Here is a 21,119-nt window from a genome sequence, read left to right as displayed (position 1 = left end):
AATTATACACTTTTTATAACATTCATAGTTATAGTGAAGTCCTAGTTTAATATAAATACTACTATTAAAAAAACTCCAAACCAATAAACTTCACCTTAGAAACAGCAAAAGATTTTCTTTAATAATTTATTTGAACATATCCAGCCTGCTAGACAAATTTTCAGAGCAGTAAATCACAGAGAGGGTGTTACTTTAAAGAATTTCTACAGGAAATTCAAAGCAAAACCTTTGTGCCTCTAAGAATACTATGAGTTTCCTGGCATTTGCTTGGCTGGTGCCAACAAGCAAGCTTAGGAATGCCACTATTCCAAGAGAACTGGAAGCAGCTCATTTTTCCAAGGCAATAAATCCTCTCTAGGATAGCAGATAAGAGACAGGTCTTTCTTTTGACATGCAGATCTATATGTTCTCATCCAAGTGGTGGGCTGGAAATCTCAAGACATCAGTTTATTCTAGGCCAAAAGTCCATAAAATTCCAAGAAATATCTCTGGATCTTACCTCAGAAACAAAATCCCAAAGCAGAACAAAGAAAATAATTAGGAAATTGCTTTGCCAACAAATACAACATCTCTTTATTCTGCAGCTAACACAGCCTCCCTTCCTATTGGCAGCATGCACAGAGTGAGACAATATGAACAATATGAAGGATTAAAGATAAATTTGAATTTCTGTCCTTTGGTTAAACAATGTCTGACTCCTTTTCTGGGGCCAAACAAATTAGAGCTAGTGACAATGACCATGGGGAAATTCTGTTGAACCCCGAGACCCTTTTTCTTAAGAAGTACTGAATGCACATGATAATAACATCACCAAAAGTCTCATAAGCAAGCTGAAAAAAAATGAGACTTTCCTCTTATGAAAATGAAAAATATCCTGGCTTCTTTAATTTGCCCACACTTAATAATTTCTCTCCTTATTTTTTCCTCTTCTTCATATTTCCTAGTGTAATTTCGATTTTATATAGTCCATTAACAAAAACAAGTTGGTAGAGTTTCTGCTCTTTCATACAGAAATATGCCCAAAAGGTTTGCAAACAAAAACTCCCCTGGACTTTGGTCTGAGTCTTGACTTTTCTCAACTCCACTATCATGCTCAAAAAATTCATCCATCATGGCCTGAATCATGTGTGGACAGACGAATGGGACTGCAAGAGTTCACAAGAATAAGGGAGAAAAGCAAAACTGCTGACAGACAAACACTGAACAGTTTTTCCCCTGAAAGAGTAAGCTGGAAGGTAAAGGCTATCCATCAGGCCTTCTCATTAACTCAGAGCTCTTCTTGTCACGCAATGGTTTCACCCATCTGAGCTAAATGCACAAAATGCACAAACTTAACTGTCTTCAAAAATTGTATGGCAATTGTTTTTGCCGTATCTGGGCTACTTGTTACTGGTAATCTATGTCCCCTAAAATGATCTCTAGAGGAGAAAGTGCTGTTATCCCCATTGTGAAAAATTAGGCATAGGCACCAACAATACTGAGGGTAAATGGAGTTTGTTTCTGGTTCCAGAGGAGTTACAGCACTGCAATTCCCATCTTGGGTAAAAGTGAAATAGTCAGGTTTGAAGCATACCTCAAATTCCCAAGTAGGAAGCCAGAGAGTAGAGCAAGGAATTAAGTTTTGTATCAGTTGAATAAATTCCATTCAGGTCTCAGGGTAGCTCCATCTGGCCAGCCTGTCTTGTTTCCTTGAGTTCAAAAACTGGTTTAATTATATTACAAAATCTGCCAGGGAAGCCCTTCATTCTATTTGCAGTATCCATATAGCAGATGGGATACATTTGACCAAATAAACTTTCTCAATCGATTTAAACTCGAACATCTCTTTCATGAAGATAGGACAGTCTTCAGAGTCCATCCCAACAAAATTCAGCCCCAAAGAGTGGATTCTGGGATCTGTTATATTATTGTCAGTAATATCTCTTTTTGGCTTTAGATGAAATTATTTCATCTGAACACTCATCTGAACAACTGCACTGACATTCCACAAGCCTGTGAACAAGATTATTTTATGCAGTTCAGTAGCAAGCAGTGCAGCACAGTGGGTGCCGTGGGAGAGGCAATCCCAGCTCAGCACACACCTAAGTTTTCACACATGGATAGAACTGTTGAAATTAGTGGCTTTATTTAAGTGTTTATGTATTTAAATTTCAAGTGGGTGCGGGCCAGAGCAAGAACAAACAGTGAAATCTTGATGTGTTGCAATCACCAAAGGTCCCACTGAAGTCAGTGCTGTAAAGATGCCATCTGTGGCAGCAAGAATTACACTCATCAATTCCTGCACACTCGGGATGCTCTTCTTAGTGCTGCTATTCTGCTCTGTGCCAGTAGTACTGAGCACATGCTTTTTGTTTCATTACTTACCTTCTTTTTCTATTTTTTTCCCCCCAATAAAAGAACACATCTGAGACACACAATTTGCATTATTGCCCAACCAGGGATTTTCTGGATTTCTGAAGAAAGTAATGCAAGTTATATTAAAAAACTCTTTCATTAGGTACACACTATTACCTTATCTTTGTCATGATATTATAGAATGCATGTGCATAGTTCAGTGACTCAGGTGCTCACTGTTACCTTGCTATGCCAGTGTCCTGGAAGAGGGGAGATCTCTCCCAGAATGTGTGCAATGATGCCATCTGTCTCCCTGCTCTCTCTGCCTGCTGATAACTGACAAACACCTTAAGTGCTACATTCATTTTAACAGATAGGGAGAGAAGAACACTTCTAAAAAGTCTCACCAAGCATGGCAGGAACTGCTAGAGAGCATACCAGGTCCATCAAGTCCAAGAGAGACCCTTCAGCATATAGGCTTCTTTCTTATTTATTCCCAGTATAACAATTTTTTGGGTGTCACAGATTCAATTTCAGAACCTAGAGAGGCTCCAATATCTGCTGGGCAAGGCATTCTTGCATCTGAAGACTCAACAGTCTCAAAAACTATGCAATGGCGCACTTGTTAATAAAACACAATTATGCAAGCCTGCTAGACATCAGTGTGCCAAAAGCATTCATATGGCATGTCCACAGCCTTGTGAACAGACACAGCAACAAGGGACCGTGTCTGGATAGCCCATATTTTGCATTCAGGGACATCCCTACAGATATTTGGCTTAAACTTCACTCCAGGCACTGACTGTGTAGCCAAGGAAAACACAGCTTCAGAGAGCTATTGTTCCTTGTTCACTTGATTTATTTCAAAGTATGCATACATGCATACAAAACTCAGCAGATAGCTCCAACCATATATCTGTTCATCTGTGGTCAAACAAAAAAAGACAAGATCCCTACTGTGCAGAAGGCATAGACAAGTATTATATGACATTTTTCCACTGAAGCAACCGTCATCATCCACCACAAGTGAAAAATGATGATGCCAAAAGCATCACACACATGCAACTTTCCAAGTAGCCAAACACCGCATAATCTTCTAAACTTAAACATTTTCTATTAAGGAAGAAAAAAATTATTCTATTGTCAGTCTCAATCATTGACTTCAAAAGAATATAATAGTCCAGGAATGAAAAGTCAGCAGCAGCTACTAATGATTCACAGCAGCTAACCTCTCTAAAACTTAAAGCTCTGGGTTTGGGTGCTTGTAATTTTCTGACAATTCCTGCTTTTGAATAAAAAAAATATTTTCCATGATGTGCAGGGGATGTACAGTGTCAAGGCCCAGATACAAGCAGAGAATCATAGAACGGGTTGTGTTGGAAGGGACCTCAAATTTAGATCATCTCCTTCCAAACCCTCTGCTGTGGGCAGGGACACCTTCTGCTAGACCAGGTTGCTAAAAGCCCCATCCAACCTGGCCCTGAACTCTTCCAGGGATGAAGCATCTCACACTCATAACTGCCACGTGGCTTTGTTAAACATTTCAACAATCATTTCATCGGTAATTTGTTTCCTTCCACAGAGGAATAGGAATCCTCAGAGCAGCACAAAGCAACCTTACACAGCAGTACGAGATGTGTGCAACAGTAAACGCAAGGTGAGTAGTACAAACAATGATAACAGGGCTAAACATGTTAAAGCAATGCATCCATAACTTATGTGGAAGCACAATCCCAGTACAGGCTGAGCTGTCCTCCCTGCTCCTATTTCTTTTCTGTGGGAGCCAGGGGTCTCAGGGAGAACACAACAGAGCTTCTCACAGTTTGCATTGTTCAACCTATTTCTTCTCTCTGGATTTACTCCCTCTTTAATCTGCTGATACCTGTTTTGACACAGAGTAGTATTTCACTTCAAACCCCTTCTCAGTGCTTCAGTCGCCAAAGCATGGTGGTGTATCAACATAAATCAATGGAGATAAGCAGAGAGTTGCTAAGAACTACAGCTGACATCTGTACTCTCAATAATTCAACAATTCACACGTAAACAATAGCCACATTTCCTAGTTTTATGTTTTCATAAGTTAATGAAAAGAGATAGGTTTCCCATGAGAGGTGCTGAAGCTCCACACAGCATTATTTACCCTTCTTTTAAAAGCATATTTGTCGCCAACGGAAATTACTCAGAATGCAGTAAAACATGTTTTTCTAACAAAATGAAGTCCAAATCCTGCTTCCTGGACCAACATGAACTTTCCAATACAGGACAATAAAGCTACCTCTCAGACCAGGAAAAACATTATTTGGGCCTTTTTCTGAACCATCCAAGAGCGGTAAATAAATATATAGAGACAAACATTTCACCTCATTATGCTTTGGTTTATGGGGAGCTGGGGTGGTGCATGCACAGGAAGATTCTTTAATGATCTCAGGCTGATACCGAACAGACCATGCTGAAAAGCTTTTTCTGATTCACTAATCCCAATCAAGTAGTGGTGTTACAAATACCTTTCAACAAAAACACCCACATCTTTGTCAGTGCTTTCAAAGTATTAGCTAGAGACCAAACTAGCTTAGATACACCTTAAAAAAATAAACTTAGGAAGCCATTTGTCTTCCCTGTATGCTTTTAAAGCTGTACAAAGTGGGGGTTTTGTGGCTCATACAGGCAAAAAAGATTTTTTTTTTTCTAATCTGTCTGCCTCTATACTGTGGAGATGTTTTCCTTTATCTGTATCATTTCAGGTCTGCACTAGAAATTTTTACCAGTATTTGTACTGCAGGGTCTGAGTGGGATGATCTATTCCTTTCTTAAGTGACAAAATTGTAATGGCTTTTCAGTTCCTCCATGAGGAGGGAAGTACTTCAGTAACGTATTCCTTACTGTATACTTGCAATGCCATGAATTTCTGCCAGGAAAATTTTCCTGTTGTCATCATAAACTATGTTTAGATGAGTTCAGCATTCTGGTTAAAGACAAATTTTTTCTAATGAGGCTATGAGGCCACTAAAACTTTTCTTATAAATGAATGACTGCACTGTTTTTAAACAGAAATTTCTGCTCAAATGGGTTCTTTATAGAGCATTTTCCCATTTATGATTGTAGATAATTGATTCCAGCAAGCAATAAAAAGCTAAGTATGTTTAGTTCTTCTCATGTATGTTCAAAAAAAAGACAAAGTTTCATGTTACTCATTTTTTAAAGTTTAAAGTCTTAAGAAACAACCAAAATTATAGGCAGTCCCCAGCAGTAATGAGGACAAACATGGAGGACCAAGGACGACTGTTTCTTCCCCCTGCACAGGTATTACTTTTCTTGTTTAAAAGTCAAAAAACAACAGTGAGATATGGTTGCTGGCTATTTAATAGACAATTATTATTGTTCTTCAGAAAAGAACCCCAACAACACAATAAACAAACACATCTCAATAAGAAGTGTTTCATACCAAGGTCACTGCTGACATCCCAGACTTACGGGCACCAAAGCCCACTGCCACCAGCAGTCCTAGGGAGGCAGAGCACACTGAGCTTTTACACCACTATAAAAACTGATGACTAAACCAAAATGGTGCATGATTTTTCACAGGCCAAATGAAGTGTTTTATTCAGATGGCAACTCTGATCTGGATTTCTACCCTCTAAATGGTTTTAAAAATATGCACCTAGATGCAGATGGATGCAACAGCAGGGACAGGTGATTGTACTTAAATAAATACCCACAAGCATTTCTGAAATTCTTAACTTTTGAAAATTCCAGAGAAAATCTAATTCTCCAAAAGTTATGATCTCTACTAGACTCACAGTTTCACTAATTCTGTTCAGCCAGCGATCATGGTGGCAAACAAATTCTTGTTGTCTGCAGGCAACTTGCAGTGAGTCCTGATGGGGTTTTTTGTTACCACAAAGCATTTTTGGCACAATGCGTAAAGTTTTTCAAGCATCAACAAGGACCACTGTGTGTGCAAGTTTTCAGAGGGTTTTGTGCTGAATGTAGCTGAAATGCTGATGCAGAGTCCTCTAGCCATGCATGTGTACTGTATGGCAGCACCCTGGCCCAGACAGCATCCCAGCTACACTTGATAGGCTCAAAGTTTGTCATGGCCTTGACTGCTTTGATAAGCAGCTCAGCTGCCCTTCCTTTGCCATTGAACCTTTTGCAGTTTAGAAACTAAAACAAAACAATAAATAAATAAAAAGAAAAACAGTAATTGTTTACCTTACAGTAACTCTGGAACCCTAAGATGAGCTGTTAACTTAGGCTATATCTTTGAGGGCTTATTCAGTTCAGGTAAGAAAGTCTGGGCTGCTTTTGCACTGCCCAAAGGAGTGTCCTGCCCTATAAGAATACCTTACCTGCTCCTATTCCTTCCGGAGTCAAGGAGCCCAGAAGCACAAGGATTTAATACGAGGAAAAGGAGTTACTGATCCATGCACATAAAGCTGCCGAAAAAGCCTTCTTGCTGTAGGTTGAGTAGCCCTTCTGAATTCCCTCAGCAGTTACCCACACGGACCCCACCTACCAGTTATTGTAACATCTAATTCAAAGCACTTGCAGAGTTCCTTAAACATGGTCATCTGAAATGGGCACCCAGTCCAGAAGACCAGGCCACATGTGAAGATTCAAAATAAGGACCAAGACCCACACAGGTGCTTTAGAAATTTCAGAAATTCAGTTGTTTTTCAAACCTATCAATTGATGCTCTACAAAAGATACAACATTTTTAATATGTTTGTTTTGTCTGATGAGTTCGATTTGCCACTATGTCCTGAAAATCTAGGAAATATCAATTTCAGAGCCATCCAGCCTCCAAAATGGAGAGCCTCCTCATCTTTAATTTGAGGTCTTTCTGTGCCATGGCCTCTCACTTCTGGTATGTCTTCAGGTGCACAGGTTTTAGGTCTTAGGTGCTGACAGGAAAACCAGGTGGTTGAAGAAAGCCTATCCTCTTATTTGAAAAACATTTTAAAGAACTTCCCTTTTATTAAAGAGATTATTTAGGATACAGACCTAGGTAAAATTTTAAAAGATATGATGTGTAGAATATTGAAATAATCTTGACAACATCATGATCAGAAGAAAGTTCACAGAAATGAGAGGAAATGTACTAATTAGTGAAGACAGCTGAGCTGTAAATGCTAAGAGAAGCTGCATACCAGAGTTGCATTGAATGGCAACATGATCTAATTTAAGAAAAAAAACCAGCATGAGTCTTCCAGGTTTGAGGTCCCAGGTGAGAGTTTGAATATATTCTATGACAAACAGCTTGTAACAGCTCCAGTAATTGTGTTTAAATAATTCTCTAACAATGAGCTTAGGGGTTTTAAATGTTCTCTATTTTACTGCAAAGACTTGCTAAATATTTTAGAAGAATACAGAGGTAGTCAGATAAAAATGAGGACAAATTTAAAACAATAAGAGTGAATAAATAGGATCTACTTACTAAAAGAAAAGACATCCAAATTACAGAAAGAGTCCAATAAATCAAACCATTTACTGCTTGAAAGAGAATTTTACTGTCTCATTGGTGCTAACCTTTCAATGCCCGGTTAGCCATTACTTCATCAAAATTGCAAGTAGGAGAATGATTGTGCTCAGGCTGTCTTCATATTTCCCAGTATTTTCTCATTAATGTTAATATGACATTAGAACATTCTGCACTTGAATTACTGAGTCATTATATTAGACATAGCCCTAAGGCAATCAAAAGAGTCACAAATATCTCATAGCACACTTCAGTAGCAATGCCCTGTAAAATATCCTCTGCATCTGAAATTCATCACTTCCTCAGCAATCTCATAAAAATGGTAACTTCAGAGATGCCAGCAGCAATGCAGGCAGAACACAAGCCCTTCTTCCCCAAGTTACTTCCCAGTGCTGTTATTAGCACTCATGAGTGGTGGAGCTGGCTGGTAAGGAGCAAAGCTCTGACTGTCATCTTGTCAGGTTGCATCAGTCACCGCTGATATAAGCTGGTGAATAATGTAGGATAAAGTGAGAACTTCTGCAGATAATGGCGAAACATCAAAACGACAGTCAGGTCATTACTGAGTGACACTCATTTCATAGTGTGTTTTACTTAATAACACTGACAGTGAATAGTTATTTTAAATGCAATAAAAGTAATTGTTGCTTGGTGGCAACTGAATACGAGACATTAGAGGAATCCAGACCTATGAAAAAGGAGCCTTTGATGGAAGAAGAAAAATTAAAAAATACCTTTGATGGAGGAAGAAGAATGTAAGGATATCCTCAGTTCCACATGACACTAAAAAGTATTAAGCACTATAATGAATGTGGAAAGGAGATTAGAAAATGTTATCTGTATGTCTGCCAGTTGCACACCTTTCCCCAGGCTCTACTAGTTTATGTTTATATGGAAGCATTATTTTTCCTTCAGTGCTCACTCCATTAGTGTTATTAACAGCAGTGTTGATCTGTAATCATTGCACACATTCACCCAACTGCAAAGCACCCACTCCATGTACACACAGAGACTTCCCCACACAGCACCAAATCTGATAAGGAAATAAAAGAGATCCTTAAATTGCCAGAGCCTTAGGAAGAAAGTTCAAAGTAATCTGGGAGCCATGTGTTGTTCAGGAAAAGTAGAAGAACAGATTAATAACTCTAATTACAAAATGGAGATAATCCTTAAATGTTTCAATTTGAATGGGTAATTAACTGAGATAATGGTTGCAAATACATGGTCTGAAGTGTTCTTACCTTTCATGTTTAAGTAATAATATCCATAAGGAAGAAATGTCTTCAAAGCATGCTTACCATATTAACCCAGTCTTCCCCATACAAAGTGAAGTTCTTCTGGCTTAACTCTTCAAGCAGTAGGTTTCCTACAGTGATTTTGCTTGATGGTTTGCTGCTGCATAAACTTCAGCAAGATTAATCTGACTCCAAAGCAGGCAATGCTCTCTCGGTACTCGAGTTTTGTAGTGAGGAAATAAAATTATGCTGCATAGCTTACTTGAATTTTAGTCTTCCATCAGTCATTTGACAAAACACTGAAAATAAGCTTTGGTTAAGAAATTTAAAAAAAACAGTTTGTGAACACAATTGCCACAGGTGGGCATGACCCAGTATTGGATTTTTTTCCAAATGCACATTTTAATAAAGACCTACAAAATTGACTGATAGGACATTTCTTTTTTGATGTTAGTAGGATAGCTAGACTAGAAACTGCACATCTCATCTCAGCAGCCCAGGGGAACCAACCATGTCTTCAGACCTGCCCCTTATCTGTGGGATATTTTCTTATTCTGTACTTTTCAAAATTACAGTTTTGTTTAAGTCAACATGACATGAAAAATGCCAGAAATTTGACTGTATCTTTCAGACCCAAGCTTGGTTACTCCTGCTCACAGCTAGTGATGAGGGCACTGGGTCCATCATACCTGAGAGGTACCAAAGACAAATCCATTCTTTCCTGGAAACTTCCCCACCCACTCCACACTTCTGAGAGCACAGTCATCAGCAGACGCAGAGAGGTTGCTGCCCACCTTGTGTTCACAGCTGGGGACTATTTGGCATAAACATAATCAGGAGTTATTGTCACTCCATTTGGCAGTAAAAGCTAAGAAGGAGCATTCCTCCCCCAGACATTTAAACTGCTCCATATGCTCTTTATGGTAAGCTGAGTGGCTGCAAACCCCCAGCTATACACCAGCCAGAGAGTAGCTGAGCAGGGAAAGAGTCATTACATGCTTTGGCTTCCAGCTGCTCCCCTACAGCCTGACATTTCTTAAGTAGGTGTACACTTTGTGAAATAATACCCTTAGGCGCTCGGTGGAGAATGAGGTTGCTTTCCAGAGCAACCACCATCAGTCCCTGTGCACACCACAAAATTGCTGTAATCCTCAGTTTTAAACTACTGCCTCAGACTTAGGAAAAACACTTTGGTTATATTAAACATGAAGATCTTAAACATACCTGCTGGGAGACTGGAGGTGTGAGATATGAGATACAGCAAGCAGGAAAGCAGAAAGGAGAGGCCTTTGAAAATTACATAGTACTTTGTCTCTATAACACATTTCTGAAAACAAAACAGGGAAAAAATACTTCATGTAATGATGAGATGACAAGAAATGGTAAGAGAAAAGGCATCATGTAGTAAGGTGACAGGAAAAAAATACAGCAGGAAGGAAAATGAGGAAATGCAGCAAGAACTCAGACTGGAAGCAACAGTCAGAGATTTTGATTCCAGAGGAAATTTTCATGGCCAGGCTAGGGCAGAAATAGGTTCAAAATGTATTCAGGACACATTCACCCACAATGATCAAAACCACGCTAACTTTCTTTCCAACAGTTTCTAATGGCAGTACACAGAGCCTTACCCCTGTACAAGGTTTCTACAGCTACCTACATCTTAACCACTAAACTGTCTGAGACCTTTCCTTTGATGATTTAGAGGGTATGGCCATGAATTAAGGCTGCATTTTTTACCAGTGGTCAGGTGTTAACTGAGGCAGTAACTTTTGGGGTGCCTCTGTGTGTGTGTGTGTGTGTGTGTGTATGTGAAATGGGGAGGAATAATGAGGGAAAGTACAGCCACAGGATCTTGCTCTGGGCTGCCTTGTCTGAGCCAGTTTCTATTACAGTTTCCAGACCAAGAACACACTGTTTGTCCGTGGTCTGTGGAAACCTAACTTGTGAAAGGCTTTTTGGCTCTCCTCCTCATTTCCACTAGCTAAATTGCCATAAAAAGCAGTCATGTTATGCAGGGATTTTCACCTTTGGCATTTCTGAGATGTCTAGCCTTCTTGTTTTTCACATTCCTGCCTTGTGTCAGCAAGTGGTGTGGCTTCACGGAACAATCTGTGTAGTCATGATTAGCAGAGAAAAGGTCCTATGGAGATGTGAACTGTGATGCCAAGAACAAGTGTGATCCACTTGCTGGTTTGAAAAAGTCCAAGAGAAAGGGGAATTAAAAAAAAATCCTGATTTCTCAACCCTACTGGTGTGTGTCAGTGGTGCTGACACTGAGAGATTCAAACCCTTCACAGACCCCTGCTCTGGCCCCAGCCTCAGAATCTGCTTTATCTCTAAATTCACAACTAAGCCTCACTGGTAGAGGACACTAAATCTCCTCACAAGAACAGGAGGCACAGAAATTATAATAGGACACCAGGGGAAACCACATCTTGTAACCACTCTTCACAAATATCTTCATTGCTTAACTTAGAAAATAAATAAATCTTTCCAGAGTCGTCAATGTGCATAAGTCTCACAATAAGGGGGAAACAATAGATCTACAAAGTGCAGACATGGGAAATACTCTTAAAGGGAAGTTGCAAGTTCAGCTGTACTGAAGGTAAATGAGGTGACAGGACAAGTGGTCTGAAGGCAGAAAGGAAGTGTCCTTAATCTAAAGAGTATGTTTTTACAGTAGATTTTGCTTTTCATTCAAAACAGATTTGTTTTGTGCATGCCTTATGCATAGACCAACACAACATTCGACTGTCCTGTCAGACTTCTAAACGTCCTCTTTTATGGCAAAGTGAGTGTCCCCTCATCCACCTTGAAATCAAGCGCAAGTGGATTGCTGATACAAATGGTATATATTGTAAAAGCTGAGCCAATGCACTAAATTCATGTGCTACATAATGTCTCTCTGTCTCACAATGGAGTCTAGCCCAAGCAATGTCAAACTGATACACTGCATTTCTCCAGTGTCCTACTTAGCCTTGCTCTTGCTTTTCTCAAGAAATATCAATTTATTTCCTTCACTTAGACTTCATTTTTGAACCTTCTTAGTGACCCTCAAAAGAGGGGGGGGGAATAAAATAAAAACAGCCAGGCCACAGTTACTTTGACTGAGTTAACTATAACTACTTGTGAGTACAAAAAACTTTGGGAAACCACCACCACAAGAAATGCACTTAAACTAAAAATATAGTAGTACAGTTTGATTGAGTCTTGATCACCGTGTTTCAAACAAAAAATTCTCTCTTACTGTTTGTTTTTAAGAAAAGGTCACTAGAAAGTCAACTATTATGTATAAACTCTAAGTGATGTTGTGATTTCTTACCAAAACAGTCTCGTGCCCTCTGTTTTACTCAGGTGAGAAGAATTTAAACTGAAACCCACAGTTACTATACCTAATTATGAGGTTCAGCACTGCAGAACACTTTTCCCAGAATGGTTTAATTTCTGCTTCTGTAGATAACTTGACACAAAAGAAAGTGCTAAGAAGGTGTCCAAAAATTAATGTTGAGCAACTGAGGAGGCCGGAGACACCATATGAAGAAGATCAGGGTTACAGAGACTATGCAGTTACATAAATTATGTAAAATGGAGCAGATTAAATCAGGTACTTGTGTCAACCTGATTTACTTTTTCAGGTACACTTGCACATCCACACTGATATTGTACTTCTCCACTAAAAATCAGGCACTTATGTGCTATACTTGTCCTTCTGGATTGCCAAGACAAAAGCACCTGGCTCTTGCTTCAGTTACTGGACTTTCCAAATCAGTTATCCTTTTTTAAAAATGTAATGGAGCTTTAAAAAAGGATGTTTTACACAAATTCACATAGTGAATTTGTGTGAATTTGTGTAAATTTGTGTGAACTCTATGGCATAGTAGAGTTAGTGCATTATTTTCATTTCAACACCAACCTATAACTACTTTGAATGGCACTCTAAGTACAAAGATGCATATCAAAAGCCACATTCAGAAATAAACTGAAATAATTAAAATTATTTCTGACTATGCTTAAAGAAAACTCATTTCCAAGCAGTAAAAATTGAAAGTCAGTCAAATCTTGTTATTTAGCCATGGCACGTGAGATTTATGTTTTGATGTCTATTAGTTCTGTAATTGTTTTCTCTCCAAGCATTCATTTGTGGAGATTTAGTAGCTCTCTGGGGGTGTTATTAATTACTCTAAAATAATTTGTCCTGAAAAAATTGCCAGTGTTCTTAATAAATGGCAAGTCTGAATGCTTACCTGCATGATTCATGAGCATCAACCACTAATAACAGCTCCTCACTAAAAATACTGAAAGTTCATTGCAGTAATTACAGCCCTTAATGCAGAACCTTTCATATAACTGTCCTGATATAAAGGTCTCAGTTTCATACAGATGTCAGCAGTGGCAGAAAGTACTCCCTTTTTAGGAAGGTACTGATCCTGATTTCAGGAGAACTACTACACCGGAGGCTATCTGCATGAGAACTGGAAGAAATGGCTTGGAGGGGGACCCAGTTCACCTTATCCTGTGTTGGGATTAGTTACACTTGCCTTCATACAGCCTATTCTTAAAGACTCCAGCGACTAAGTCTGCCTAAGGAAGTCATGGCAAGGCTTCATCATACTTGTTATCACAAGGATTTTTCAAGTGTTTAATCCAAGTCCTCAGTGGTCCAGCTGTGTAGTATATTTCTATTTCTTTGCAAGATCCATTACTATTATTTTCTTGAGTCTAAACAACTTTATTTTTTCCAGACCTTCAGTGGTGTTATTTCTACGTGTGAAATGACTTTTGGGAGGAAATGTGTCCACCTCATCCAGGAACCTGCACAGGAAAGCAAGCCCACCCCACTTTTATAGGCATCTCTTTACTGCAGAGACAGAGCAGGAGGTGCTCCAAAAGCCCACTGTGACCTCTGACTGCAACAGGCAGCCTCTGTGTGTGCAGCTAATACATAACTCTGCACATTGATGTAAAATCATACATACAGAGTCAAAAATGAAAGCCACATGTGAGTATGAGAGATTAACCAAAGAAACAGTGATGATGAGAAAGTTGAGATGATGACACAAACATAAACACTGAGGATGAGGTTGAAGGGTTCCTGGGATTTTTGTACATGTCAACAAGTCAGATGAGAAAAGCAGGGAAACTATACACCTCAGCATTTGGTTATACTGTGACTTCTGTGTGTGCTGTAGCAGATCACAGCACCCAAATATTCACATTTCAAAGAAGACTTCAAGAAGAAAAGAATAAAAAATCCAGAAATGTTCAAGCAAGGGCTGTCAAATAACTAAAAGATGAGAATCATCATAGGAATCCAGCACATTTAGTTCACAAAGTTACTTAGTTACATCCTCTGGGATTATAAATATATTGAGGCCCCGCACACAAAGCAAATGATTGGAAGCTGAAGCTAAGATTCAAAGATAACCAAGATTCAAAGTCAACCCACTAGTGTAGGAAACAAAGCTGTTCAGACTACTTTACTGGACCTATGGGTCTGTCAGTTGCCTTTTGAATAGTAGACTGTGTGCATTAAATGTTAAGGAGTTGCACTTGCATCAGGATCTGATTAGGTTAACATTTCAAGCTCAAAACTTGCTGAGTTTCGAAAATTTTAATTCATAGGGTTCTTGTCAGTCTTTAATTTTAATATAAAGCAGTTTCCTTTGTTCAGAACAGAAAAGGAAAGTATGAATATGAAGTTCTATATTGGAAGAGCCACTGGTCTGGTAGTAAAGCCCACAAGGAGAGACTCAACAGAGACCCCTGCACAGCCCATCTCTGCACTTGGCACAGTATGTTCCTGGTATGTTCCTGAGACAGAAATGTACTGCTGAACTTCCCACAGCAAGCTCTACACATGCTCCTCACAAAAACCTGCATCCCGTTCTCCAAAATTATGTCAGTTTACACAAGACAGGATAAAGGAGACCTGCTTGGTTCTGCAGATTTTCTGCTGGAAGTAGCTGAAAGACTTATTTTTCTGGGCTGGCAGAGCTCCTCTATTGATTTACCTTATCTAACTCAAGTCTTGTTTGTCAAGTTTGACTTCTCTGCATCTGATTTCACAGATATTTAATTAAGCTACTTAAACCACTAGCACTAACTGTTGAAAACTTACATATGAGATAGTACATTAAAGAGTATCAGATAAGGGGAAACCCCAGGTGGGCATGAAATGGCTTTTACTGTCCAAATGTGCTGGCTAACAATTAGCAAAACACTGTGGGAACAGAAAACTGTTACCAGAGACTGACCACAGTTTTACAGGCCCCTGCAGAAGCACAGAAAAGATTGTAAACTTCAATCCCATTTCTAAATTGTATTAAAAAAAAAAAAAAAACACCTTAATGTGGGCAAAAAAAAGACAACTGTTTGCATCTAGAACTAAAAAGAAGGCTGGAACAAAACAGAGTGTGATTGTGGCTCCCTGGTGAAGCAAAGCTGGAAATAGATCTAGATTGCAGCAGCAGACATGAAATCAGATATGAATATTGCAAAGAAATGTATAAATAAAATATAACCAATGAGAATCTGTTAGTAGATCAGATTCTTGTTTGCAAGCAGATGAACTTTAAAGGGAAGATGTATAATAAGTAGTATTTCCCTAGATAATGAGGCGTACTAAGCAACTGCAGTAAGAAGAGAGAAAAAGATTGGGAGATGGAAGCTAAGCACAGTGGAGAAAGGAGCAGCAAATAAAAACTGGTGCAACACAATGCCAGGGCATTTAAATGAAACAGAATATTGTGAGCGTTGAGGGAGAGGAATCCTGGGAACCTTCCAAAAGCAGTTTAAAGCCGTACAAAATGGCGTGTGTGAAAGACCTTTTGAACAGTGTTATCAAGAAGTTGAAGGAACCCCATAATTATATTTCATCAAGCTACAAAAAAAAGACAGGCTTGTGTAACTACCCAGTTTCCAGAGATGAACAGATGGCACTAGTAACAGAAAAGGAAAAGGCGATAGCTGATATGAAAGCACAGAAAGATGCAAACGCTAGCAAACAGTAGATACTTGCACAGACCTGAGAAACAAGCTTGTACACAAACAAGAACACTGAGGAGAAAGGGGCATGCAAGTGACACAGAAAATAAACCAGCACTCAGTCAATAGCAAATGTACAAGATACAGAAGAAAATAAAATTACAAAAGCAGTGGCATCATGTAGAAAACTTAATGGAAAAACCTTATGCATAGAATCATCATGTCAGGGGTTTCAGGAACAAATTCAACTGCTGATAACTTTGAGATTTCTCACAGATGACGTTAATGAAACACAATAAGTAAAAAGTAAAGGTTAGTCATGCCCCTCAAAAAAACCCCAACAAACAAAAAAAAGACAGCAGGGAATGAACAGGAAAAGAGAAACCAAAGAGAGAAAATCAGCACTTTTTTTTCCCATGCTAAAGTCTGTACCAAACAGTGCAAATTAAACCTTCAGTAAGATGAGTCTGGGGGCTTTATTAGAAACAACACTTAGACACATGAAAAGGGGTGAAGATTGAAATTTCACATAGGGAGGAAAAGCCACATCTTCTGAATAAGAAAAAATGCATATAGTAACTAAACCTGAGACATACACTAAAACTAAGACATAGAAAAAATATATAAATGGAATAAAACCAGGTTATTTATGAGTCAGTTACAGTATATAGGTGACACATTGTTTATCACTGACTCCAAAGAAGTAAAAATGCTACTGCAGATATCCTCAGCATTATCAGAGCAATAATCCAGGGTATTAAACTACCTGATATTTTCTCAACAACCTCCAAGTATATTTGCCACCTGAGACAACAATTGGAGTGAGCTTCTACAGGATACTGCCTCAGCACACTGCAGGTTGAGTGTTGATCAGAGCTGGAAGCCAGCTACCACATCCTGAAAAATAAACCAGTGAATGAAGAGGCAATCAGCATACAGCATGAGATCAGACAGGCAGAGCACAAGTACCACTCCAGAAAAAAGCAGTGAGTTGCTGCATTGCACGTCAGCTTCATTATCAAGAGATGGTCAAGAAATACTTGGAAAGAACATCTTGAAATAAATGTCTGCTTGACAAAAGCCAGCCAGAATTTTTAAGAGTAGGTAAAAACTAGTAGCAAAGGATATTAGAGGATATTAGCCAGTGAGGAGAGGCTTTTTTTTTTTTTTTCCTTTTTTCCACTTAGTAGATTTCTGGGTTGTGGGAGTTTTGGGGTATATTTTTTTGTTCTGTTTCACTGTTAATAAAAAATATCACAATCAAAACAGGTACTTCACTAAAGTAACTGAGAGGTAGATAGCTAATTGCTGAGGCAGTGGCTTTGCTGTGTGAAAACACATCAACCAAACAAGAACTTTGACCTCATAATCGAACAGAAAAAATCAAATAATTGAGAAGTTAAAGGCAGGCACTAGAAGGAAACAGGAAAATAAAGCAGAGGTATCCAAGTGGGTATATTCATTATTCTGCCAGATTGGCTCTTATGAGGAGGAATTCTTCTCTGTGCCCATAAAGACAAGAAACACAGAGAAAAGGTGAGCCAGATTGAAAGCATCACTTAAAAGATGAGTGGATCATTGAAAACAAAATGGTTGTCAGAAGTCAGAGCCACTGTCGGCAGGAAAGCTATTTCTGAAAGTTCAGGATTGCCAAATTCAGCCCATGACACTGGGTTAAGTGGTCATAGTACTTGCAGAAGTCAAGTTAAGTGGCAAAGAGAGAATGACAGCTCATAGCACTAGCAGCAGGTTTTAGATTTTAGAGTTGCTGGTTCCAGAGAAATCTTTACAGGTTAAAAAAAAAAAAAATGAAAAAAAATTAAAAGTTGAAAACAAAGGAAAAAAATTAAAAAAGAAAAAAAAAGGAAGAAAAGGAAAAAAGAAAGCAGAGAAAAGAAAACAGAAACAGAAAAAAGAAAAACAGAAGTATTTTATGAGCAAGAAGCTGTGTGGGGCTGATTTGGTGGCCAGGACTAAATCGTGGCACAAATCCATAAACAAGTCAGCTAATCTACCCTAACAGGTGTTTTGATTTTAAATTTACTGTCTCAAACAAATACGACAGAGGGAAAAGTGATGCAGTCTCCCTGAACAGGGCACTATGATCTCACATAAAGAAACTGAAAACAACTTTCAGGACTTTTTACTTGGTGAGAACTCCACGTGTGAAAGAAGAAGCAGGACCAGGACACTGCACTCTTGTGTCTCACTCCTGTCTCACACAAAACAGGAGGGAACCAAAAGAGTCTCTGTGATAACTTGTCTGCTTAAAAAACTTTTAGCCACAGGGAATGGAGGCAATTTTGCCCAAAATTTACTCTGCTCATTAGGAAGCATTTCCTACAATGGAAGGAGTATGTGAAGGTGCATGAGAAAGAAACTGGTTCCTGATTTCAGTCAGCTCTCCATCCCCCTCTTCTTAGAGGCATCTTACGTGCCTATACCTCCATAGCACTGTCTAGAAGTTACTGTAAGCTCCTTGGCATGTATCAAGAGCATAAGATGGTTTAATGAGAAAATAATTATTGCTTTTTGTTTTTTCCTTTTCGAGCAAGCTTTCTAGTACTATATAATTAGTACTTGCTCTTAAAATACCATCACAGAACCTTAAAACAGCCCTTGGTAATGTTACTACTGCAAGACTGTGTTTCAGTTAGTTTAATGCATAACACATTAAAATAAATGCAATCTGATTTCTCTTTTCTCCCTTTCAGCCTGATCCAAAATATGTTAAACTGAAAAAAAGTAGGCCAGGAATGTTGCAAAGGCTCAAGCTCAATACATGCCTCTACAACCACAGCTGCACCACCTCAGGAGAGCGCATGAAGAAGCAGCCATACTTTATGCAGATGTTCAAGGCACAGATATTTTTGGGAAAACAGGGCTGGTACACTGGTATCTAATAGAGTCTGGGAAGCCACAAGGGAAATACTCCATGTGTACAGCTCAACAGGATACAGGACTATACAACATTTTCCATCTCTGCCTGACACTTGGACTTCAAAAAACTTAAGACTTTGTTTCTCTCCCCATGAGCTGCTCAGCAAGGCTGAAAGGAATTCAACATCCAGTGAGTGAAACTGATCATCATTATGCTGTCAGCAGTAGAATCTAAAAGAGATGTTATTAAAAATGAGAGCAAGAGTCAAAAGGCCAGTTCTTGAGTCTGTTGGATGTCAGCATTTTGCTTCAGAGTCCAAGGCAGCATTACAAATATCCAACTCTGCACTTAGAGATGCCACTTGTATTAATTAAAGAAATATTACATTCTTATTCATAAAATCTTCCTTCTTCTGGAACAGACATTGATTGATGTCCTTAATAAATAAAAGATCATCAACTTTTATTCTATGATAAATCTTTCAAATTGCCATGTGTTTGCTCTTTCCTGCTCTGCCCACTGCATCTCCTCCAGCTGCTATGAGCTATTAGTAATATTTCCAGAATGAAAACGTGGAACTGTTCCTGTTTCTTCCCAAATGCCAGAACTGACAAAAATGAAACAGAAAGTGACATTTTCAACAGTTTTTACCTGATCCCATCATCCTTGCTGAAAATAAGTGTCCAAGTAATAATGGACAGCATGCTACTCCCACTTGAGTTAGCCTAATTTTTTCTTTGACTCAAGTGGGAGGAGACACTTTATATGCCAGTCCATAATCCCTAACCATAGCAAATGTCTCTATACTTCTCATTTCTCATCTGTATCTTCACTTGGGGTAGGGGTGGGGGGTGGATGGAGCAATGAACATGACAAAAAACCCCCAAAACAGCTCCAACAAACAGGTCATGAACCAACAAAAAAAAACCCAATTGCACAACCCAAAGAAGTCCTGATCCATACATCACAGTTTAGTTAATATCTAGCCATGATAAGCAGTCCACAATTGTTTACAGGACCATATTAAAGAGTAGAATGTGTAAATTTGTTATTTCCACATAGCCACATGCCTACAGTCAGGGCAGGTCATGATTCTTTCATGCAAAAAGCCTGTGAAGCAGTAGTCTAAAGCAGACAGGTTTGCATAGAAATATTTTGCAAAAACATTTCATTTTTCAAAATATTTTTCAGCTTTGTGTCCAGAGATACAAAACTAAAGCAAACAGCATTACAGTCCTTCTGGAGGACCCAGTTAGACAAAGACAAAAATTAAAAAGCAGCAATGAGTTCAAATGCGATGAGGCAAAGCATTGATTTTCAGTACACTACATTGCTCCTTTCAAAGGCATCCACAACAATCCTTGCATTGACTACAGGGGGAGATAAAGCTCCTGTGCTTTCCTTGCCTAAAAAGAGTTGATGCAAAAATTCTCTTTTCAGAGTTCCTTATCTCCAGTATACCCATACCCATCTTACCATAGTACTGGTAAGAAGTCCTACCCAAAGTAGATTGCCTGCAATAGTTCATAGATTGATTTCCTTTCCTATTTAACATCCAAGCTTTAAGAGCTTGTTGGACTTTCATATTTCTGCCCCCGCAGTAAAGTTTCTGAGAATCTGGTCAAGGCCTTGCTGCAACAACAGAATCACAGTAACAGTAATATGTATATATATATAGACATATATTAGTGTTAGACAATTAATGATATGGTAATCTGCTTTACAGTATTGTTTAAGGATAATTCTGACCATGCTGACATTCCCTATCAACAACTCCTTTAAGTAAAGCTGAGAAAGACACATAAATGCAGATGTGGGGGAAGGTGGTGAACAGAGAAAGCTCCTTTCACACTTATGAAACAACTGAAACAAGTAAACAAAAACACCATCAGTAAGTGAACTCTGACAGCTTTTCCCCTGACTACCATCTCAGTAATACAGAAACATGAAGGCAGGTAGGTGGTGAGGCCTAATATGGATACAGCCAGAAAAGATCTCTTTCACCCATCAGTGGTGTCTCATCCAAACCACAGGGAAGGAAAAGGCAAGAGGGTTCACACCCTAAATGGAGAGAAATGGAAACACTCCTCAGCAAATGAAAAGGAAACAGAGGTATTAACACTAATGGTGTTGGTTATATTCTACTTACTTATCCTCCTGAATCACAGAATATCCTGAGTTGGAAGGGACCTACAAGGATCCTCAA

Source organism: Aphelocoma coerulescens, chromosome 3, assembly GCF_041296385.1.
Source record: "Aphelocoma coerulescens isolate FSJ_1873_10779 chromosome 3, UR_Acoe_1.0, whole genome shotgun sequence".
In the NCBI taxonomy this organism is placed as follows: Eukaryota; Metazoa; Chordata; class Aves; order Passeriformes; family Corvidae; genus Aphelocoma; species Aphelocoma coerulescens.
This window is presented reverse-complemented; position numbering follows the sequence as displayed.